Raw genomic sequence first — 24,257 nt, 5'->3', positions numbered from 1 at the left:
CTATTTTGGGATGATTTTATAATTGATTGATGTTGAACAAGTACTTAACAATAAATGAATAAAATAAAATAATATTTTGTTAATTGTCAAACTTTAGCGCATTGTAATTTGGGGAAATGAAGACAAACTAATAAGTGAAGAAAAGTTTTAAAAAAAAATAAATATCTATATATATATATATATATATATTACCGAGGTGGGTCCTTTAGGATTTAGGACTCACTATGGACCTGGACAGATCCTAATTTTAAGACCCACTACTTGTTCCGTTCTCCATTTTTTGAACTTGAACCCGCCTGAGTTCTATCGAGTTTCAGTTCAATTGCCACCGCCTAAACATCACGTACCATTTTGAAAATGTGAGTGAAAAAGCATGGGTCTGAGGGTAAATTGTGTATGAGAAGACAAACTTATAAATGAAGAATATATATATATATATATATATCACCAGAGTGGGTTCTAAGGATTGGGACCTGCATGGATCCATGCGGATCCTAATTTTAAAAATCCACCCTTAGTTCCATTTTCTATTTTTTTAAATTCGAACCAGCTCCAAATTTTATCGGGTTCTGGTCCAATTATCACCCGGAAACATCCCGTACCAATTATGTAATATGAAAAGCTATAACCAAAGAAAAAATATGTGAAAAAGAATTTTGGTTAATTGGGTCTCATGGTTAAGTTTAGGCCTACAGAAGGAAAGTTAGAAAATAGAAGGAAACAAAAAAAGGACAATGATTCCTATGTTGGGCCTTACATTGTGTTACAGTGAGATTTAGAAAAAAAATATATCTGTTGGTTGGGCCTTATAACTTGTTTTCAATAAACACAATTAAATCATTGGACTCTTTCAGCGAGGTTCAAGAAAGGAATATGACCGTTGGGCCCAATTATATTATAAAAGTAAATCACAATGGATGAAACAGATTTAGCGTTTAATAAGTTGGGAGCGTGGAGGATGCGGCTTCATATAGGTGTTCCGACAGGATTGATCATGGTGGCGACGCAACACTCAATTGTTGTCTTTTGAGTGATGGAGGATGATCGAAGCGGAGGCACTGAAGTTTATGATATAATTGAAGTTATTGCGAGATGGTAGTGAACTTTATTCGTTTGTGTTTGTTTTTTCTTGAAGTGCATGTAGCGTTGCTTAATGATTTATTGAAATCTTGTTGTTTTCTTGAAATCTTGAATTGATTATATGTGGTTTAATCCATGTCAAGATTTGATGAGTTCTTCAACTAACCATCCGCTTAATTATAGCACCAGATGATTAGACACAAGGAATGAAATCAACAAATAAATTATGAGACCCTTCTTCCTTTTGTAGCCGTTGGTGTAAATACAGCTGGGATTGTGTTGCAGCTATCAGAAGAGGAGCTCCAACATGGTTATGACATTAATATTGTGTGTTTGTATGCTTTATATTTGAGTTAAAAATATAAATTAATTCTCAAGTACAAATAATTTTTTTTTTTTACAAAACAATCTAAACAATTCAAAACAATTATACATTGGCAATAACATCTTCATCGTCCTCATTGTCGAGTATTTTGGGATGATTTTATAATTGATTGATGTTGAACAAATACTTAACAATAAATGAATAAAATAATATAATATTTTGTTAATGGTTAAACTTTAGCGCATTGTAATTTGGGGAAGTGAAGACAAACTAATAAGTGACGAAAAGTTTTCAAAAAATTATATATATATATATATAACCTGGGTCGGTCCTTAAGGATCTAGGAGTCACAATGGACCTAGACATATCCTAATTTTAAGAACCCGCTACTTGTTCTATTTTTAATATTTTGAACCTGAACCTGTCTGAGTTCTATCGAGTTCCGGTTCAATTGCCACCCCCTAAACATCACGTACGATTTTGAAAATGTGAGTGAAAAAGCACGGGCCTGAGGGTAAATTAGGTCTGAGAAGACAAACTTATAAATGAAGAAAAATTAATATGTATATATATATATATATATATATATTTCACCCAAGTGGGTTCTTAAGGATTGGGACCTGTATGAACCCATGCTAATCCTAATTTTAAAAACCTACCATTAGTTCCATTTTTTATTTTTTTGAATTCGAACCAGCTCCGAATTTTATCAAGTTCTGGTCCAATTACCACCCAAAAACATCCCGTACCAATTCTGTAATATGAAAAGCTATAACCAAAGAAAAAAGATGTGAAAAAGAATTTTGGTCAATTGGGTCTCAGGGTTAAATTTGGGCCTACAGAAGGAAAGTTTGAAAATAGAAGGAAATAAAAAAAGGACAATGATTCCTAGGGGTGGCAGATGAGTCGAGCCGGCTCGACTTTGAGCTCGACCCGAGCTCGAGCTCAAAGGAGGCTGTCAAGCTCGCGAGCTGGTGAATATATATATAATATATATATTTACATATATTTTTATTTTTGAATTCTTTATATATTTAATATTTGATCAGTTTTATAATGTAAATTGACCATATATTATAATTATTAATCAATATCATACATTTTATTTTAGATACTAATAAATTATGGTACTTTTATTTATTACATTAAATCTTCATACAAAAATAAATTTAATCAACAACTTAGTAAATTATAATATTTTTTATAATTAAAATTATTATTTAATATAATATATAGAACTTTATGTTATATTTTAATATATATTTGTATTACGTTAATATTTTTTAAATTGACAAGTAATTGACTTATGATTTTTTATTATTTATAAAATTATATCAAAATTTAGTAATTCCTATGAATTAATCTAAAAATCATAATTATAATAATAATAATAACAATAATAATAATGATGATGACGATGATGGCTGAACAATTCTAATTATTATTTTATTTTATACATAATAAGATTAAAAAGTTTAATCAATAATTACGATATCTTAAAATTCCTGTGTTGGGCCTCATAGTGTGTTACAATGAGATTCGGAAAAAATATATCCGTTTGTTGAGCCTTATAACGTGTTTTCAACATAATTTAACCGTTGGACTCTTTCAGCGAGGTTTAAGAAATGGAATATGACCGTTAGGCGCAACTATATTAAAAAGTAAATCAAGATGGATGAAACAGATTGAGTGCCTCATAAGTTAGGAGCGCGGAGGATGCGGCTTCGTATAGGTGTTCCGGCATGATTGATCATGGCGGCGACGCAACACTCAAATGTTGTCTTTTGAGTAATGGAGGCTGATCGAAGCGGCGACACTGAAGTTTCTGATCTAATAGAAGTTATTGCCAGATGGTAGTTAACCTTATTTGTTTATGTGTTTGGTTTTTCTTGATGTGCATGTAGCATTGCTTAATGATTTATGAAATCTTGTTTTTCTCTTGGAATCTTGAATTGATCATCTGGAGTTCAGTCCACTTCAAGATTTGATGCTTTCTTTAACTAACCATCTGCTTAGTTATAGCACCAGATTTCGTCAAGGTACTGGAAAATCATTGAAATGTACAATTAATTCTATTAGTGACTCCAGAACGAGAATCAGTTATGCTCTTTAAAATTACTGGGCAAAAAAAAATAAAAATAAAAAAGCAGTTGTCCAGGTGAACGCAAATATTTACTTTAAGTGTTCCACTAAATGGAGGTGATGGAGTGGTTTCCACCTCAACTAGCAAACATAATTACGTATCCTGTTACCCACATATTTGAGTTAAGGTTTGTGTGACTATACTCTTTTGGTCAAGGTGCCTAGCATGAGTAATGCAGTTAGATATCATTTCATGTTATAAGTTACGTCACTGGTTCTGTGGATCTGGTTTTTCTCCTAGTGAAAGTACTAACCAAGAATTGTATAGCATTTCATGATATAAGCCACGTCAAGGTGCTTTTCATATAGTGCTCAAACTTTTCCATTGATTTTACAAAATGTGCTGGGCTTTACAATGTGTTACAGTGAAATTCAATGAAATATATCCATTGGTTAGACTTTTTTCAGTGAGGTTCAAGAAACGTAAAATGACTGTTGGGCCCAATTATATTATAAAAGTAAATCAAGATGGATGAAACAATTTAGCGCTTACTAAGTTGGGAGCGCGGAGGATGCGGCTTCATATAGGTTTACTTTTGAATATATATTTCCGAGTTGGGGAGACGCTTCACTAGAGAGAACTCGTAGCCACTAGGGAGCCCTAGCCTCCAGGAAGTCCAGGGCTTTGAGGGGACGTGCCTTGCATTGTGTCTCCCATGCTGGAGAAGAGGTACACTTGAAAAAACCAAGCATATGCCGCGTGGGGGTGGCTAAGTGCAGGTCTTGGGCCAATCATCCTCATTGGACCATGTTCTTGGGCTGTATCAATGAATATCTTTGTAGTCGTGTATTTTATTTTATATCAAAATTATTTTGCTTTAGAATAATTACATTGATATTTGACATAATATTATAAAGTATTATAATACATATAAGAAGTTGTTCGATTTTGTCCAATGCAATAAATATATAAAATCTAATTTTGTCATATTTTAAAGTTTAAATTATAAAAGTAATTATATCAACATAATTAATTAAACTTGTACTCCTCAATAAATTACACATTGTCGAATCGTAATGATCTTTGTTGTGCTCTTCTGGTTATATTATTTTTAGTTAAAAGTATTAGATCATTTATGTTAATTATCAACTTATTTAACTCACTGAAAAATTAGATAGAATAATTATTAATCCCACGTGAATTTAATTGAATATATTTAGTCTCTATATTCTTTTATTACATATAAAATAAAATTGGTATACTAATTTAATGTTTTAGTGACTTTTTGTACACCTATATTTTTGTTTATAAGGAATATAAATATGTGATGCTCATACTCTTAAAATAGTATATTTGTATGTATTTATATATAAAATGTAGACAAGATATATAAATATATAGATAAAATATTTGGATTTTAATTGATGTACATACAAAATTAATTAATAATTTTAGAACTCAATGAACCTATTTTATTAAATTTGTTACAAGATTGTACAAATTCAATGTTTTCAATTAATATATTTATTAAATTAAGTTAAATAAAAATATTATTAATAAATAAATACACTAAAATTAATAAAATAATGGAATCAACAAATGGTAGGCAGTGCAGAAGAAGAAGAAGAAGAAAACGACTAACACTTTTATTAGTTGTTTTTATTTAACTGGCAACTCTGTCTTGTAAAGTTGCTATCGCGCTTCTTCTTTGCCAGAATACCCAACTAGCCGTTGGGAAGAGATTAAGATTAGGTGCAGTTGGGCTCTGTATATATACTGCCCTTCTTCTTAAATCTTGAAATTATCTTCTGCATCTTTCTTTCATCTTCTTGTTTACTCTCAACTTCTACACACATCAAACACTCACACATATATATTTGATTTCTGTTTAGTTCCATCCGTCTATCATGACGACGAAGAGTGTGATTATCTCTTCAAGGCAGGGGACTCGGCAGTCGGGATAGAGGAGGTTCGTGAAGAACGACTTGTGCTTAGAGTCCAAACAAACCATTGGAGTTGGGTTTGCGTACCGGAATTTTTATGCTTATTTCATTCTTTCTTAACGTATGGATGCAGATTTTGGAGTACCCAACAAAAGGTTCGTTTACTTTGTTTTCTCCGATCAATTACCATAGACCTGAGGTATGACAAATAACAAGGCCCTTTTCCTTTCAAGAAATTTAAGGTTTTTGTCAAGTATTTTGAACTCAAAGATTCAAGAAATTTAAGGTTTCTGTCAAGAAATCATGGATTCTTCAACTCAAAAGATTCGACAAGTCCATGTTTTTGTCATGAATTTCAAGAAACAAACAGTTTTGGTTTTCTTCGTCCCATAGCTAATGTGTGCATTATGGGTAACTGTTATTTGCTGGGAAACAACTGAGGGATGGTAGGACTTCCAAACAAACCATTGGAATTTTTATGCTTATTTCATTCTTTCTTAACGTATGGATGCAGATTTTGGAGTACCCAACAAAAGGTTCGTTTACTTTGTTTTCTCCGATCAATTACCATAGACCTGAGGTATGACAAATAACAAGGCCCTTTTCCTTTCAAGAAATTTAAGGTTTTTGTCAAGTATTTTGAACTCAAAGATTCAAGAAATTTAAGGTTTCTGTCAAGAAATCATGGATTCTTCAACTCAAAAGATTCGACAAGTCCATGTTTTTGTCATGAATTTCAAGAAACAAACAGTTTTGGTTTTCTTCGTCCCATAGCTAATGTGTGCATTATGGGTAACTGTTATTTGCTGGGAAACAACTGAGGGATGGTAGGACTTCCAAACAAACCATTGGAATTTTTATGCTTATTTCATTCTTTCTTAACGTATGGATGCAGATTTTGGAGTACCCAACAAAAGGTTCGTTTACTTTGTTTTCTCCGATCAATTACCATAGACCTGAGGTATGACAAATAACAAGGCCCTTTTCCTTTCCATTCAAAGATTCAAGAAATTTAAGGTTTTTGAATTCCACATGTGGGTAATGATATTATGACAAGTGTTGTTTGTTGTGGATTTAGCCTGTTTGTATCTTGTTTGCTTTGTTATCTATTGTGCATATAAGCCATCTTTTGGCTGTATCTACGTGGCTCTTTTTGCCAGTTTTGGTTTCTGTTCTTGAAAGTCATGATTACAAACACCCTCATTATGAAGTTTTCTTTGGTTTCCAATAATTCTCTTAGTTAGTTTTGTTATAATCATAATTGTTTTCTTGCTGCTGTAATCTTACCTTAGTTCTACGATGTATCCCTGAACTTTTCGACAATGAGATGATGATGGTGGGAAGAGTCCTCATCTTTCTGTACGATTATCATGCTCAAGTTATAAATTCCTAGTTTTGCCAAGGGTCTTGCATATGCCTGCTTGATTGTTTAATATATATCTTATTCTTCATGTTTATGAGATTCATCAACATTCTGTTTCTGTTTAAGGGCCCTGGAAACCATTAATAAACATGTGTTGTTTGATCACTTTATTCTTTTGGCATCTTGCTAATTTAACTTCTTCACTTTTTGAACTGCGCCATGTGATTTCTTTAGCCTCAACACATGTAGCATACAACTATAAAACACCATATACTTGATATATCATTTTTCAGTTATACGTGTAACATGCATTCATTTAATTCTACAAGTGAAGCACGTCAGTTCGTATATGTGATTCATACTTGTCTTTTACAAGAGAGATGACTAGAATTTGAATTTGCGTTGCCAATTTCGTGCAAAGTAGATATATAACCTCGTCTCCATAAGGATTGTGTGGGAATCAAAAGGTTAAGTAGGATTTAAATGCTCGACATATGTTGGCTGCTAAAGTGTGCTTCTTTACGACATTTTAGAACCTAATGGTAGCCTACTTATCTTGATATTCCTCTCTTCAAGTTTCTAACTAAAAAGTAACCGGTGCCCCTATTAATTCTTTTTTGTCAAATTTTCTTCCATATTTCGGAATCAAGAATGTTGAACCATTGATTTTTACACTTTGTATAATTCGAACCCAAGCTTTGATTTCTTTGAAAAGCCACACAATCACCATTCTCATTTGGAAAGAAAGGAATTATGGATTTTTGACGCTGCTCCAAATGTGATGGATGCAAGGATAGGGTTGGGACCTAAATTTGAGAATAAACCCTCTTCTCTTTTTTGTAAATTTATTCTTGGTGCATTTATTGTGTTGGGTTTTCTTTTCATGTGCTTGCCTTTAAATTTTTTGTTTTTAATACATTTGATATTCTTGTATGGATTTGCAAAATCCATATTGGTTCATGTTATTAGCCTCTTATTTTTGCAGGTATATCATAGAATAATTTGTTGAAAAATCTATATCATACAATCATGAATTATTTTATTTGTGAACTTTGAGGATTTAATTCTATGCTAAAATGCCAAACGGTTGTCTAGATGCCAATTTAAAATTCCTTTTCAAGAGGACTTGGTAAATCTTTTGTGAGTATTGAAATTTCATGAGTTGATAAATGTTTTTGAGGAACACATAATTTTTTTAACTTAAATAGTGTTTGAAGAACTTTTTAATTTCTATTTTTAAATAATATTATTGAAAATTAGTTTTTTTCCACTCAAAGATTTGTTTTCCTTGTCGAGTGTTCTTCTGTTATCAATTCATGTTCTCAAAATCGATTTTTATCTTTTACTTAAAAATTTATTTTTCTTGTCAAGTGTTTTACATTAAATTCATATTTTCAAAATCAGCTTGAAGTGCACTTACAAATACTGAAGACTAATTAACAAAATAATTTCATTAGCAATAGATGAATTCATTTAATTGTTTTTGGATGAAAGCATGAAAATTTGTATGTTTTGGACTTTAAGTGAAATTCGTTGATGAATTTTATTTTCATAAAAAAGCAACAGACTTTGAAACAATTTTTGAAACATTTTGAAAAGCATTCAGTTTATTGTTTCTGGTCAAATAGCGTTCATCACCATATTTGTTTAGATTTCCAAGAAAGTACATTATTAACTTTTCTTTTTGATAAGTGATTATTCTGCTGACACTTGTCAAGATGTGTTGAAAATTCTTTTAAGAAATTTTTACCATTAATTTTAAAACGAATAATGAGATTGGCATCTAGAACCGTTATGCAGTTTAGCATATGATATTTTATTTTTGAAGTTCACGAATGAACTAATTTGTGATTGTATGCTATAGAATTTCCACCAATTCTTAGATATACCTGCAAAGTTAAGATGTCGATGATATGAACAAATATGGTATTTTTGTAAAATTTGTACAAGAATCTTAAATGTATGACAAACAAAAAGTTTTTAGAAAGCAACATGAGAAAACAACCTAACACAATGAATAAATCGAGAATAAACCAACAAAAATAATGGAGGGTTATTTCTCATTTAGGCCTCAAATACAAACTGTCCTGCGCCCGTCATATTTAAAGCGGTCTCAAAATTCGTGATTCTATCCCTTCCAAATTAGAATGTTGAACGTGAGACTTTCATAGAAATCAGACACTTTTGGGTTTGAATTATACAGAGCAAATTGCAATGGTTTCAACTTTATTTGATTTCTAAATATGGAAAAAATTGATAAAGAAGAAATTGATGAGGACAAATGTTGCTTTTTTGGCTAGAAAAATGGCAGAGACGAATAGATAGATATATAGGTTATCATGTGGTTGTATATGATGTCAAAGTTGCACTCTTTTTTAAGTAGCCAATATGAAACAGTTGAGTGTTTGAATTTTCTATTTCAACCTTTTAAATTCTCGCATAGTTCTTAGAGAGAAGATGTTATTTATGTAAGTTGTTATTGCATGTCATTATATTGCATGTTTTTCTCTTTAATTGTTGATTCTGCACTTGTTTGTTCTTTCAGTTAACAACTTAATATCGGTGAAGATGATCTTGCACTAGTTTTCATGTCCACTCGCTGATTTGGAGTGTGAACCTTTTGCACCAGTTTTCATGCCGATCGGGTTCAAGTAGTTGGAAGTATGAGCTCGAAGAATTTGGCCTTCTTTGTACTATGTGAAAAATTATTGCCGGTTCCAACGGGTTTGACTTGTTTCTTAACCAAAGAAATGAAAATTTTGATTCAAAATCAATTTGTAGCTTTATATTTATTGCTTGATTAACTTCCAAAGCATATCAAAATAAGATCAACTCAACATTATACACAAATTGGTACATCATTGAAACTCAAATGGACTGTTTGTTGGGCATTTTTTTTATATACTTCTACCACTACTCTACTTACAATTGGAACACTTTTGAACTCTATTAACAATACGCAAAAAACACTGCCAAACAAAAAACAAATAAAAGAAAAGAAAACTCTTTATTATAGCTAGTCATAAAATATATTAAATTTGTGATATTATTTATGTTTCTGTCATCAAAACAAATTGATAATAATGATTGTAATTGATAAAGAAATTATTTACTTCTATTATTTGTAATTCGCTTTTTAAATTTAATTGATACTAGTCAATAGAATATATTTTTAAAAATTAAAATTTTGTATTTCGTATTCACCCATGATTATATTTCATTATTTTGAATCAAGTCAGTTAATATGAAAATAAAAATAGTAATATTCACAAATTCAATAGTAAAATAAAAATAATTAGTTAAAGCTCCTTATTTTGGAGAAGTTCCATTTAATAAAAGATTAACAATATAACTCAATAAGAGTACAATATGAAAATATGCTCCAATAAGGATATGAATGTTTTCTTGCAATTGGAATAAACACTTGAGAGATTCTCACTATTTTATATTTAATCATAAGTTATATTTTATTAGAATTCTGAAAATGATACGCATCCTTTATATTATGGAAAAAATTAAAAATAATTATCTAATATTAATACTCAAATAAATCAGTTATTCGGAAGCGACTTAATTTAAATTTTTCAACAATACTTTTCATTTATTAAAATTGAGGATATTTATTCTATATTATATTTTTATTTTTCCAAGTTTGGATTAGTATTTACGTGTTACTCATACGCTATTCATTTTAAATTTTATTGTGCCCTCTAGTATATTATGATGAAAATCAAAAGTACGTGAATTAAAGTACAATCTCAAAATAAATTTTTACTTTTCATATTAAAAAAAAAAATCAAGGAAAAACCGTATTTTTGGTCCATATGTTAGAGACTTTTTCAATATAGTCTCATTTGTTATGATCTTCTGAGAAAATTGCATCTCATAAATCGAAAAATTTCTCAATGTTAGTTCTCACGTACATTTGAGGGTTTTTCTACTTTTTTTTTTTCCGGCCAAAATTTTAAATTTACCCGAAACTTGCCAACGTGTAAATTAGTTGGTCCAATTTTCGGCCAATTAACCACGTGTCATGCGACATGGGAGAGTACGTGGCTTGTATGCTGACTGGGCAAACCCTTCTCTCTACAAAACTAAATTCATTTAAAAAATCTAAAAAAATTAAAAAAAAAATTGATTAGGAAAAAAAATGAGTTTATTACCTTGTAATCTTGACAGGAATGGAACCTCTTTCCTGGATTTTGATTATTCCAAGAGGTCCGAACCATTGTTTTCTTTCTAAAAAGTGGCCCTTCCATGGAAGAAGACATTGGAGCCGAGAGATAAGGGAGAAAAATGGGTTCGTGCAAAGCTTGGAGAGAAGAAAATATATTTTGTTGGTTAGAAAAAGTATTTTTTAGGGAAAAGTCACCTTTCCTCCCTCCAAGATATGGTCAACTTGTCTTCCACCTCATGATTTTAGCCACATAGGATTATAAATCAACAAAAACGCATCTAGGTGTCCAGCCATGTCACTTTTTCAATGCAAATTATAAATCTAATCCATCGGAGGACTAAATGTAATCAATTGTATAAGTTACTGGAGTTAATAAAAAATGGGCATACTTATAGGAATAAAACTAAAATTGGGCATACTTAAAGAACTAAAAAAATATTTTTTCCAGTAATAACATCTTCATCGTCCTCATTGTCGAGTATTTTGGGATGATTTTATAATTGATTGATGTTGAACAAGTACTTAACAATAAATGAATAAAATAAAATAATATTTTGTTAATGGTCAAACTTTTGCGCATTGTAATTTGGGGAAATGAAGACAAACTAATAAGTGAAGAAAAGTTTTAAAAAAAATAAATATCTATATATATGTATATATATATATATATATATTACCGAGGTGGGTCCTTTAGGATTTAGGACTCACTATGGACCTGGACAGATCCTAATTTTAAGACCCACTACTTGTTCCGTTCTCCATTTTTTGAACTTGAACCCGCCTGAGTTCTATCGAGTTTCAGTTCAATTGCCACCGCCTAAACATCACGTACCATTTTGAAAATGTGAGTGAAAAAGCATGGGTCTGAGGATAAATTGTGTATGAGAAGACAAACTTATAAATGAAGAATATATATATATATATATATCACCAGAGTGGGTTCTAAGGATTGGGACCTGCATGGATCCATGCGGATCCTAATTTTAAAAATCCACCCTTAGTTCCATTTTTTATTTTTTTAAATTCGAACCAGCTCCAAATTTTATCGGGTTCTGGTCCAATTATCACCCGGAAACATCCCGTACCAATTATGTAATATGAAAAGCTATAACCAAAAAAAAAATATGTGAAAAAGAATTTTGGTTAATTGGGTCTCATGGTTAAGTTTAGGCCTACAGAAGGAAAGTTAGAAAATAGAAGGAAACAAAAAAAGGACAATGATTCCTATGTTGGGCCTTACATTGTGTTACAGTGAGATTCAGAAAAAAAATATATCTGTTGGTTGGGCCTTATAACTTGTTTTCAATAAACACAATTAAATCATTGGACTCTTTCAGCGAGGTTCAAGAAAGGAATATGACCGTTGGGCCCAATTATATTATAAAAGTAAATCACAATGGATGAAACAGATTTAGCGCTTAATAAGTTGGGAGCGTGGAGGATGCGGCTTCATATAGGTGTTCCGACAGGATTGATCATGGTGGCGACGCAACACTCAATTGTTGTCTTTTGAGTGATGGAGGATGATCGAAGCGGAGGCACGGAAGTTTATGATATAATTGAAGTTATTGCGAGATGGTAGTGAACTTTATTCGTTTGTGTTTGTTTTTTCTTGAAGTGCATGTAGCGTTGCTTAATGATTTATTGAAATCTTGTTGTTTTCTTGAAATCTTGAATTGATTATATGTGGTTTAATCCATTTCAAGATTTGATGAGTTCTTCAACTAACCATCCGCTTAATTATAGCACCAGATGATTAGACACAAGGAATGAAATCAACAAATAAATTATGAGACCCTTGTTCCTTTTGTAGCCGTTGGTGTAAATACAGCTGGGATTGTATTGCAGCTATCAGAAGAGGAGCTCCAACATGGTTATGACATTAATATTGTGTGTTTGTATGCTTTATATTTGAGTTAAAAATATAAATTAATTCTCAAGTACAAATAATTTTTTTTTTTAACAAAACAATCTAAACAATTCAAAACAATTATACATTGGCAATAACATCTTCATCGTCCTCATTGTCGAGTATTTTGGGATGATTTTATAATTGATTGATGTTGAACAAATACTTAACAATAAATGAATAAAATAATATAATATTTTGTTAATGGTTAAACTTTAGCGCATTGTAATTTGGGGAAGTGAAGACAAACTAATAAGTGACGAAAAGTTTTCAAAAAATTATATATATATATATATATATATATATATATTACCTGGGTGGGTCCTTAAGGATCTAGGAGTCACAATGGACCTAGACATATCCTAATTTTAAGAACCCGCTACTTGTTCTATTTTTAATATTTTGAACCTGAACCTGTCTGAGTTCTATCGAGTTCCGGTTCAATTGCCACCCCCTAAACATCACGTACGATTTTGAAAATGTGAGTGAAAAAGCACGGGCCTGAGGGTAAATTAGGTCTGAGAAGACAAACTTATAAATGAAGAAAAATTAATATGTATATATATATATATATATTTCACCCAAGCGGGTTCTTAAGGATTGGGACCTGTATGAACCCATGCTAATCCTAATTTTAAAAACCTACCATTAGTTCCATTTTTTATTTTTTTGAATTCGAACCAGCTCCGAATTTTATCAGGTTCTGGTCCAATTACCACCCAAAAACATCCCGTACCAATTCTGTAATATGAAAAGCTATAACCAAAGAAAAAAGATGTGAAAAAGAATTTTGGTCAATTGGGTCTCAGGGTTAAATTTGGGCCTACAGAAGGAAAGTTTGAAAATAGAAGGAAATAAAAAAAGGACAATGATTCCTAGGGGTGGCAGATGAGTCGAGCCGGCTCGACTTTGAGCTCGACCCGAGCTCGAGCTCAAAGGAGGCTGTCCAGCTCGCGAGCTGGTGAATATATATATATATATTTACATATATTTTTATTTTTGAATTCTTTATATATTTAATATTTGATCAGTTTTATAATATAAATTGACCATATATTATAATTATTAATCAATATCATACATTTTATTTTAGATAATAATAAATTATGGTACTTTTATTTATACATTAAATCTTCATACAAAAATAAATTTAATCAACAACTTAGTAAATTATAATATTTTTTATAATTAAAATTATTATTTAATATAATATATAGAACTTTATGTTATATTTTAATATATATTTGTATTACGTTAATATTTTTTAAATTGACAAGTAATTGACTTATGATTTTTTATTATTTATAAAATTATATCAAAATTTAGTAATTCCTATGAATTAATCTAAAAATCATAATTATAATAATAAAAATAACAATAATAATAATGATGATGACGATGATGGCTGAACAATTTTAATTATTATTTTATTTTATACATAATAAGATTAAAAAGTTTAATCAATAATTACGATATCTTAAAATTCCTGTGTTGGGCCTCATAGTGTGTTACAATGAGATTTGCAAAAAATATATCCGTTTGTTGAGCCTTATAACGTGTTTTCAACATAATTTAACCGTTGGACTCTTTCAGCGAGGTTTAAGAAATGGAATATGACCGTTAGGCGCAATTATATTAAAAAGTAAATCAAGATGGATGAAACAGATTGAGTGCCTCATAAGTTAGGAGCGCGGAGGATGCGGCTTCGTATAGGTGTTCCGGCATGATTGATCATGGCGGCGACGCAACACTCAAATGTTGTCTTTTGAGTAATGGAGGCTGATTGAAGCGGCGACACTGAAGTTTCTGATCTAATAGAAGTTATTGCCAGATGGTAGTTAACCTTATTTGTTTATGTGTTTGGTTTTTCTTGATGTGCATGTAGCATTGCTTAATGATTTATGAAATCTTGTTTTTTTCTTGGAATCTTGAATTGATCATCTGTAGTTCAGTCCACTTCAAGATTTGATGCTTTCTTTAACTAACCATCTGCTTAGTTATAGCACCAGATTTCGTCAAGGTACTGGAAAATCATTGAAATGTACAATTAATTCTATTAGTGACTCCAGAACGAGAATCAGTTATGCTCTTTAAAATTACTGGGCAAAAAAAAATAAAAATAAAAAAGCAGTTGTCCAGGTGAACGCAAATATTTACTTTAAGTGTTCCACTAAATGGAGGTGATGGAGTGGTTTCCACCTCAACTAGCAAACATAATTACGTATCCTGTTACCCACATATTTGAGTTAAGGTTTGTGTGACTACACTCTTTTGGTCAAGGTGCCTAGCATGAGTAATGCAGTTAGATATCATTTCATGTTATAAGTTACGTCACTGGTTCTGTGGATCTGGTTTTTCTCCTAGTGAAAGTACTAACCAAGAATTGTATAGCATTTCATGATATAAGCCACGTCAAGGTGCTTTTCATATAGTGCTCAAACTTTTCCATTGATTTTACAAAATGTGCTGGGCTTTACAATGTGTTACAGTGAAATTCAATGAAATATATCCATTGGTTAGACTTTTTTCAGTGAGGTTCAAGAAACGTAAAATGACTGTTGGGCCCAATTATATTATAAAAGTAAATCAAGATGGATGAAACAATTTAGCGCTTACTAAGTTGGGAGCGCGGAGGATGCGGCTTCATATAGGTTTACTTTTGAATATATATTTCCGAGTTGGGGAGACGCTTCACTAGAGAGAACTCGTAGCCACTAGGGAGCCCTAGCCTCCAGGAAGTCCAGGGCTTTGAGGGGACGTGCCTTGCATTGTGTCTCCCATGCTGGAGAAGAGGTACACTTGAAAAAACCAAGCATATGCCGCGTGGGGGTGGCTAAGTGCAGGTCTTGGGCCAATCATCCTCATTGGACCATGTTCTTGGGCTGTATCAATGAATATCTTTGTAGTCGTGTATTTTATTTTATATCAAAATTATTTTGCTTTAGAATAATTACATTGATATTTGACATAATATTATAAAGTATTATAATACATATAAGAAGTTGTTCGATTTTGTCCAATGCAATAAATATATAAAATCTAATTTTGTCATATTTTAAAGTTTAAATTATAAAAGTAATTATATCAACATAATTAATTAAACTTGTACTCCTCAATAAATTACACATTGTCGAATCGTAATGATCTTTGTTGTGCTCTTCTGGTTATATTATTTTTAGTTAAAAGTATTAGATCATTTATGTTAATTATCAACTTATTTAACTCACTGAAAAATTAGATAGAATAATTATTAATCCCACGTGAATTTAATTGAATATATTTAGTCTCTATATTCTTTTATTACATATAAAATAAAATTGGTATACTAATTTAATGTTTTAGTGACTTTTTGTACACCTATATTTTTGTTTATAAGGAATATAAATATGTGATGCTCATACTCTTAAAATAGTATATTTGTATGTATTTATATATAAAATGTAGACAAGATATATAAATATATAGATAAAATATTTGGATTTTAATTGATGTACATACAAAATTAATTAATAATTTTAGAACTCAATGAACCTATTTTATTAAATTTGTTACAAGATTGTACAAATTCAATGTTTTCAATTAATATATTTATTAAATTAAGTTAAATAAAAATATTATTAATAAATAAATACACTAAAATTAATAAAATAATGGAATCAACAAATGGTAGGCAGTGCAGAAGAAGAAGAAGAAGAAAACGACTAACACTTTTATTAGTTGTTTTTATTTAACTGGCAACTCTGTCTTGTAAAGTTGCTATCGCGCTTCTTCTTTGCCAGAATACCCAACTAGCCGTTGGGAAGAGATTAAGATTAGGTGCAGTTGGGCTCTGTATATATACTGCCCTTCTTCTTAAATCTTGAAATTATCTTCTGCATCTTTCTTTCATCTTCTTGTTTACTCTCAACTTCTACACACATCAAACACTCACACATATATATTTGATTTCTGTTTAGTTCCATCCGTCTATCATGACGACGAAGAGTGTGATTATCTCTTCAAGGCAGGGGACTCGGCAGTCGGGATAGAGGAGGTTCGTGAAGAACGACTTGTGCTTAGAGTCCAAACAAACCATTGGAGTTGGGTTTGCGTACCGGAATTTTTATGCTTATTTCATTCTTTCTTAACGTATGGATGCAGATTTTGGAGTACCCAACAAAAGGTTCGTTTACTTTGTTTTCTCCGATCAATTACCATAGACCTGAGGTATGACAAATAACAAGGCCCTTTTCCTTTCAAGAAATTTAAGGTTTTTGTCAAGTATTTTGAACTCAAAGATTCAAGAAATTTAAGGTTTCTGTCAAGAAATCATGGATTCTTCAACTCAAAAGATTCGACAAGTCCATGTTTTTGTCATGAATTTCAAGAAACAAACAGTTTTGGTTTTCTTCGTCCCATAGCTAATGTGTGCATTATGGGTAACTGTTATTTGCTGGGAAACAACTGAGGGATGGTAGGACTTCCAAACAAACCATTGGAATTTTTATGCTTATTTCATTCTTTCTTAACGTATGGATGCAGATTTTGGAGTACCCAACAAAAGGTTCGTTTACTTTGTTTTCTCCGATCAATTACCATAGACCTGAGGTATGACAAATAACAAGGCCCTTTTCCTTTCAAGAAATTTAAGGTTTTTGTCAAGTATTTTGAACTCAAAGATTCAAGAAATTTAAGGTTTCTGTCAAGAAATCATGGATTCTTCAACTCAAAAGATTCGACAAGTCCATGTTTTTGTCATGAATTTCAAGAAACAAACAGTTTTGGTTTTCTTCGTCCCATAGCTAATGTGTGCATTATGGGTAACTGTTATTTGCTGGGAAACAACTGAGGGATGGTAGGACTTCCAAACAAACCATTGGAATTTTTATGCTTATTTCATTCTTTCTTAACGTATGGATGCAGATTTTGGAGTACCCAACAAAAGGTTCGTTTACTTTGTTTTCTCCGATCAATTACCATAGACCTGAGGTATGACAAATAACAAGGCCCTTTTCCTTTCCATTCAAAGATTCAAGAAATTTAAGGTTTTTGAATTCCACATGTGGGTAATGATATTATGACAAGTGTTGTTTGTTGTGGATTTAGCCTGTTTGTATCTTGTTTGCTTTGTTATCTATTGTGCATATAAGCCATCTTTTGGCTGTATCTACGTGGCTCTTTTTGCCAGTTTTGGTTTCTGTTCTTGAAAGTCATGATTACAAACACCCTCATTATGAAGTTTTCTTTGGTTTCCAATAATTCTCTTAGTTAGTTTTGTTATAATCATAATTGTTTTCTTGCTGCTGTAATCTTACCTTAGTTCTACGATGTATCCCTGAACTTTTCGACAATGAGATGATGATGGTGGGAAGAGTCCTCATCTTTCTGTACGATTATCATGCTCAAGTTATAAATTCCTAGTTTTGCCAAGGGTCTTGCATATGCCTGCTTGATTGTTTAATATATATCTTATTCTTCATGTTTATGAGATTCATCAACATTCTGTTTCTGTTTAAGGGCCCTGGAAACCATTAATAAACATGTGTTGTTTGATCACTTTATTCTTTTGGCATCTTGCTAATTTAACTTCTTCACTTTTTGAACTGCGCCATGTGATTTCTTTAGCCTCAACACATGTAGCATACAACTATAAAACACCATATACTTGATATATCATTTTTCAGTTATACGTGTAACATGCATTCATTTAATTCTACAAGTGAAGCACGTCAGTTCGTATATGTGATTCATACTTGTCTTTTACAAGAGAGATGACTAGAATTTGAATTTGCGTTGCCAATTTCGTGCAAAGTAGATATATAACCTCGTCTCCATAAGGATTGTGTGGGAATCAAAAGGTTAAGTAGGATTTAAATGCTCGACATATGTTGGCTGCTAAAGTGTGCTTCTTTACGACATTTTAGAACCTAATGGTAGCCTACTTATCTTGATATTCCTCTCTTCAAGTTTCTAACTAAAAAGTAACTGGTGCCCCTATTAATTCTTTTTTGTCAAATTTTCTTCCATATTTCGGAATCAAGAATGTTGAACCATTGATTTTTACACTTTGTATAATTCGAACCCAAGCTTTGATTTCTTTGAAAAGCCACACAATCACCATTCTCATTTGGAAAGAAAGGAATTATGGATTTTTGACGCTGCTCCAAATGTGATGGATGCAAGGATAGGGTTGGGACCTAAATTTGAGAATAAACCCTCTTCTCTTTTTTGTAAATTTATTCTTGGTGCATTTATTGTGTTGGGTTTTCTTTTCATGTGCTTGCCTTTAAATTTTTTGTTTTTAATACATTTGATATTCTTGTATGGATTTGCAAAATCCATATTGGTTCATGTTATTAGCCTCTTATTTTTGCAGGTATATCATAGAATAATTTGTTGAAAAATCTATATCATACAATCATGAATTATTTTATTTGTGAACTTTGAGGATTTAATTCTATGCTAAAATGCCAAACGGTTGTTTAGATGCCAATTTAAAATTCCTTTTCAAGAGGACTTGGTAAATCTTTTGTGAGTATTGAAATTCCATGAGTTGATAAATGTTTTTGAGGAACACATAATTTTTTTAACTTAAATAGTGTTTGAAGAACTTTTTAATTTCTATTTTTAAATAATATTATTGAAAATTAGTTTTTTTCCACTCAAAGATTTGTTTTCCTTGTCGAGTGTTCTTCTGTTATCAATTCATGTTCTCAAAATTGATTTTTATCTTTTACTTAAAAATTTATTTTTCTTGTCAAGTGTTTTACAGTAAATTCATATTTTCAAAATCAGCTTGAAGTGCACTTACAAATACTGAAGACTAATTAACAAAATAATTTCATTAGCAATAGATGAATTCATTTAATTGTTTTTGGATGAAAGCATGAAAATTTGTATGTTTTGGACTTTAAGTGAAATTTGTTGATGAATTTTATTTTCATAAAAAGCAACAGACTTTGAAACAATTTTTGAAACATTTTGAAAAGCATTCAGTTTATTGTTTCTGGTCAAATAGCGTTCATCACCATATTTGTTTAGATTTCCAAGAAAGTACATTATTAACTTTTCTTTTTGATAAGTGATTATTCTGCTGACACTTGTCAAGATGTGTTGAAAATTCTTTTAAGAAATTTTTACCATTAATTTTAAAACGAATAATGAGATTGGCATCTAGAACCGTTATGCAGTTTAGCATATGATATTTTATTTTTGAAGTTCACGAATGAACTAATTTGTGATTGTATGCTATAGAATTTCCACCAATTCTTAGATATACCTGCAAAGTTAAGATGTCGATGATATGAACAAATATGGTATTTTTGTAAAATTTGTACAAGAATCTTAAATGTATGACAAACAAAAAGTTTTTAGAAAGCAACATGAGAAAACAACCTAACACAATGAATAATTCGAGAATAAACCAACAAAAATAATGGAGGGTTATTTCTCATTTAGGCCTCAAATATAAACTGTCCTGCACCCGTCATATTTAAAGCGGTCTCAAAATTCGTGATTCTATCCCTTCCAAATTAGAATGTTGAACGTGAGACTTTCATAGAAATCAGACACTTTTGAGTTTGAATTATACAGAGCAAATTGCAATGGTTTCAACTTTACTTGATTTCTAAATATGGAAAAAATTGATAAAGAAGAAATTGATGAGGACAAATGTTGCTTTTTTGGCTAGAAAAATGGCAGAGACGAATAGATAGATATATAGGTTATCATGTGGTTGTATATGATGTCAAAGTTGCACTCTTTTTTAAGTAGCCAATATGAAACAGTTGAGTGTTTGAATTTTCTATTTCAACCTTTTAAATTCTCGCATAGTTCTTAGAGAGAAGATGTTATTTATGTAAGTTGTTATTGCATGTCATTATATTGCATGTTTTTCTCTTTAATTGTTGATTCTGCACTTGTTTGTTCTTTCAGTTAACAACTTAATATCGGTGAAGATGATCTTGCACTAGTTTTCATGTCCACTCGCTGATTTGGAGTGTGAACCTTTTGCACCAGTTTTCATGCCGATCGGGTTCAAGTAGTTGGAAGTATGAGCTCGAAGAAATCAGCGACCATCTTTATTGTAAATAAGAATCAAGTGTGTTTGGTACTTTGGCCTTCTTTGTACTATGTGAAAAATTATTGCCGGTTCCAACGGGTCTGACTTGTTTCTTAACCAAAGAAATGAAAATTTTGATTCAAAACCAATTTGTAGCTTTATATTTATTGCTTGATTAACTTCCAAAGCATATCAAAATAAGATCAACTCAACATTATACACAAATTGGTACATCATTGAAACTCAAATGGACTGTTTGTTGGGCATTTTTTTTATATACTTCTACCACTACTCTACTTACAATTGGAACACTTTTGAACTCTATTAACAATACGCAAAAAACACTGCCAAACAAAAAACAAATAAAAGAAAAGAAAACTCTTTATTATAGCTAGTCATAAAATATATTAAATTTGTGATATTATTTATGTTTCTGTCATCAAAACAAATTGATAATAATGATTGTAATTGATAAAGAAATTATTTACTTCTATTATTTGTAATTCGCTTTTTAAATTTAATTGATACTAGTCAATAGAATATATTTTTAAAAATTAAAATTTTGTATTTCGTATTCACCCATGATTATATTTCATTATTTTGAATCAAGTCAGTTAATATGAAAATAAAAATAGTAATATTCACAAATTCAATAGTAAAATAAAAATAATTAGTTAAAGCTCCTTATTTTGGAGAAGTTCCATTTAATAAAAGATTAACAATATAACTCAATAAGAGTACAATATGAAAATATGCTCCAATAAGGATATGAATGTTTTCTTGCAATTGGAATAAACACTTGAGAGATTCTCACTATTTTATATTTAATCATAAGTTATATTTTATTAGAATTCTGAAAATGATACGCATCCTTTATATTATGGAAAAAATTAAAAATAATTATCTAATATTAATACTCAAATAAATCAGTTATTCGGAAGCGACTTAATTTAAATTTTTCAACAATACTTTTAATTTATTAAAATTGAGGATATTTATTCTATATTATATTTATTTTTCTAAGTTTGGATTAGTATTTACGTGTTACTCATACGCTATTCATTTTAAATTTTATTGTGACCTCTAGTATATTATGATAAAAATCAAAAGTACGTGAATTAAAGTACAATCTCAAAATAAATTTTTACTTTTCATATTAAAAAAAAAATCAAGGAAAAACCGTATTTTTGGTCCATATGTTAGAGACTTTTTCAATATAGTCTCATTTGTTATGATCTTCTAAGAAAATTGCATCTCATAAATCGAAAAATTTCTCAATGTTAGTTCTCACGTACATTTGAGGGTTTTTCTACTTTTTTTTTTCCGGCCAAAATTTTAAATTTACCCGGAACTTGCCAACGTGTAAATTAGTTGGTCCAATTTTCGGCCAATTAACCACGTGTCATGCGACATGGAAGAGTACGTGGCTTGTATGCTGACTGGGCAAACCCTTCTCTCTACAAAACTAAATTCATTTAAAAAATCTAAAAAAATTAAAAAAAAATTGATTAGGAAAAAAAATGAGTTTATTACCTTGTAATCTTGACAGGAATGGAACCTCTTTCCTGGATTTTGATTATTCCAAGAGGTCCGAACCATTGTTTTCTTTCTAAAAAGTGGCCCTTCCATGGAAGAAGACATTGGAGCCGAGAGATAAGGGAGAAAAATGGGTTCGTGCAAAGCTTGGAGAGAAGAAAATATATTTTGTTGGTTAGAAAAAGTATTTTTTAGGGAAAAGTCACCTTTCCTCCCTCCAAAAGATGGTCAACTTGTCTTCCACCTCATGATTTTAGCCACATAGGATTATAAATCAACAAAAACGCATCTTGGTGTCCAGCCATGTCACTTTTTCAACGCAAATTATAAATCTAATCCATCGGAGGACTAAATGTAATCAATTGTACAAGTTACTGGAGTTAATAAAAAATGGGCATACTTATAGGAATAAAACTAAAATTGGGCATACTTAAAGAGCTAAAAAAATATTTTTTCCAGTAATAACATCTTCATCGTCCTCATTGTCGAGTATTTTGGGATGATTTTATAATTGATTGATGTTGAAAAAGTACTTAACAATAAATGAATAAAATAAAATAATATTTTGTTAATGGTCAAACTTTAGCGCATTGTAATTTGGGGAAATGAAGACAAACTAATAAGTGAAGAAAAGTTTTAAAAAAAATAAATATCTATATATATGTATATATATATATATATATATATATATTACCGAGGTGGGTCCTTTAGGATTTAGGACTCACTATGGACCTGGACAGATCCTAATTTTAAGACCCACTACTTGTTCCGTTCTCCATTTTTTGAACTTGAACCCGCCTGAGTTCTATCGAGTTTCAGTTCAATTGCCACCGCCTAAACATCACGTACCATTTTGAAAATGTGAGTGAAAAAGCATGGGTCTGAGGATAAATTGTGTATGAAAAGACAAACTTATAAATGAAGAATATATATATATATATATATATATATCACCAGAGTGGGTTCTAAGGATTGGGACCTGCATGGATCCATGCGGATCCTAATTTTAAAAATCCACCCTTAGTTCCATTTTTTATTTTTTTAAATTCGAACCAGCTCCAAATTTTATCGGGTTCTGGTCCAATTATCACCCGGAAACATCCCGTACCAATTATGTAATATGAAAAGCTATAACCAAAGAAAGAATATGTGAAAAAGAATTTTGGTTAATTGGGTCTCATGGTTAAGTTTAGGCCTACAGAAGGAAAGTTAGAAAATAGAAGGAAACAAAAAAAGGACAATGATTCCTATGTTGGGCCTTACATTGTGTTACAGTGAGATTTAGAAAAAAAATATATCTGTTGGTTGGGCCTTATAACTTGTTTTCAATAAACACAATTAAATCATTGGACTCTTTCAGCGAGGTTCAAGAAAGGAATATGACCGTTGGGCCCAATTATATTATAAAAGTAAATCACAATGGATGAAACAGATTTAGCGTTTAATAAGTTGGGAGCGTGGAGGATGCGGCTTCATATAGGTGTTCCGACAGGATTGATCATGGTGGCGACGCAACACTCAATTGTTGTCTTTTGAGTGATGGAGGATGATCGAAGCGGAGGCACTGAAGTTTATGATATAATTTAAGTTATTGCGAGATGGTAGTGAACTTTATTCGTTTGTGTTTGTTTTTTCTTGAAGTGCATGTAGCGTTGCTTAATGATTTATTGAAATCTTGTTGTTTTCTTGAAATCTTGAATTGATCATCTGTGGTTAATCCATTTCAAGATTTGATGAGTTCTTTAACTAACCATCCGCTTAATTATAGCACCAGATGATTAGACACAAGGAATGAAATCA

At 30.9% G+C, this 24,257-nt stretch overlaps 2 long non-coding RNA genes across 4 annotated transcripts; both read left to right on the top strand.

Annotated features, from left to right (window-relative positions):
• The first annotated feature begins 5,283 nt into the window (after positions 1 to 5,283).
• Positions 5,284 to 9,611, top strand: LOC148788548 (uncharacterized). The gene is made up of 3 exons (XR_016065089.1): positions 5,284 to 5,586; positions 5,946 to 6,392; positions 9,340 to 9,611. It is a non-coding gene; the product is annotated as an uncharacterized LOC148788548 (long non-coding RNA).
• A 7,126-nt stretch (positions 9,612 to 16,737) lies between these two features.
• Positions 16,738 to 21,070, top strand: LOC148788547 (uncharacterized). 3 transcript variants are annotated; one of them, XR_016065087.1, is made up of 4 exons: positions 16,738 to 17,042; positions 17,402 to 17,467; positions 17,783 to 17,848; positions 20,795 to 21,070. It is a non-coding gene; the product is annotated as an uncharacterized LOC148788547 (long non-coding RNA). The 3 variants fall into 3 exon arrangements; XR_016065085.1 differs by having other exon boundaries at positions 17,783 to 21,070; XR_016065086.1 differs by having other exon boundaries at positions 16,738 to 17,423; positions 17,783 to 21,070.
• The last annotated feature ends 3,187 nt before the right edge of the window (positions 21,071 to 24,257 follow it).

Source organism: Sesamum indicum, linkage group LG4 (genome assembly GCF_026168435.1).
Source record: "Sesamum indicum cultivar Baizhima isolate 11 linkage group LG4, ASM2616843v1, whole genome shotgun sequence".
NCBI lineage: Eukaryota > Viridiplantae > Streptophyta > Magnoliopsida > Lamiales > Pedaliaceae > Sesamum > Sesamum indicum.
The sequence above is the reverse complement of the archived record's forward strand: the minus strand, read 5'-3'. Positions and strand labels throughout refer to the sequence as shown.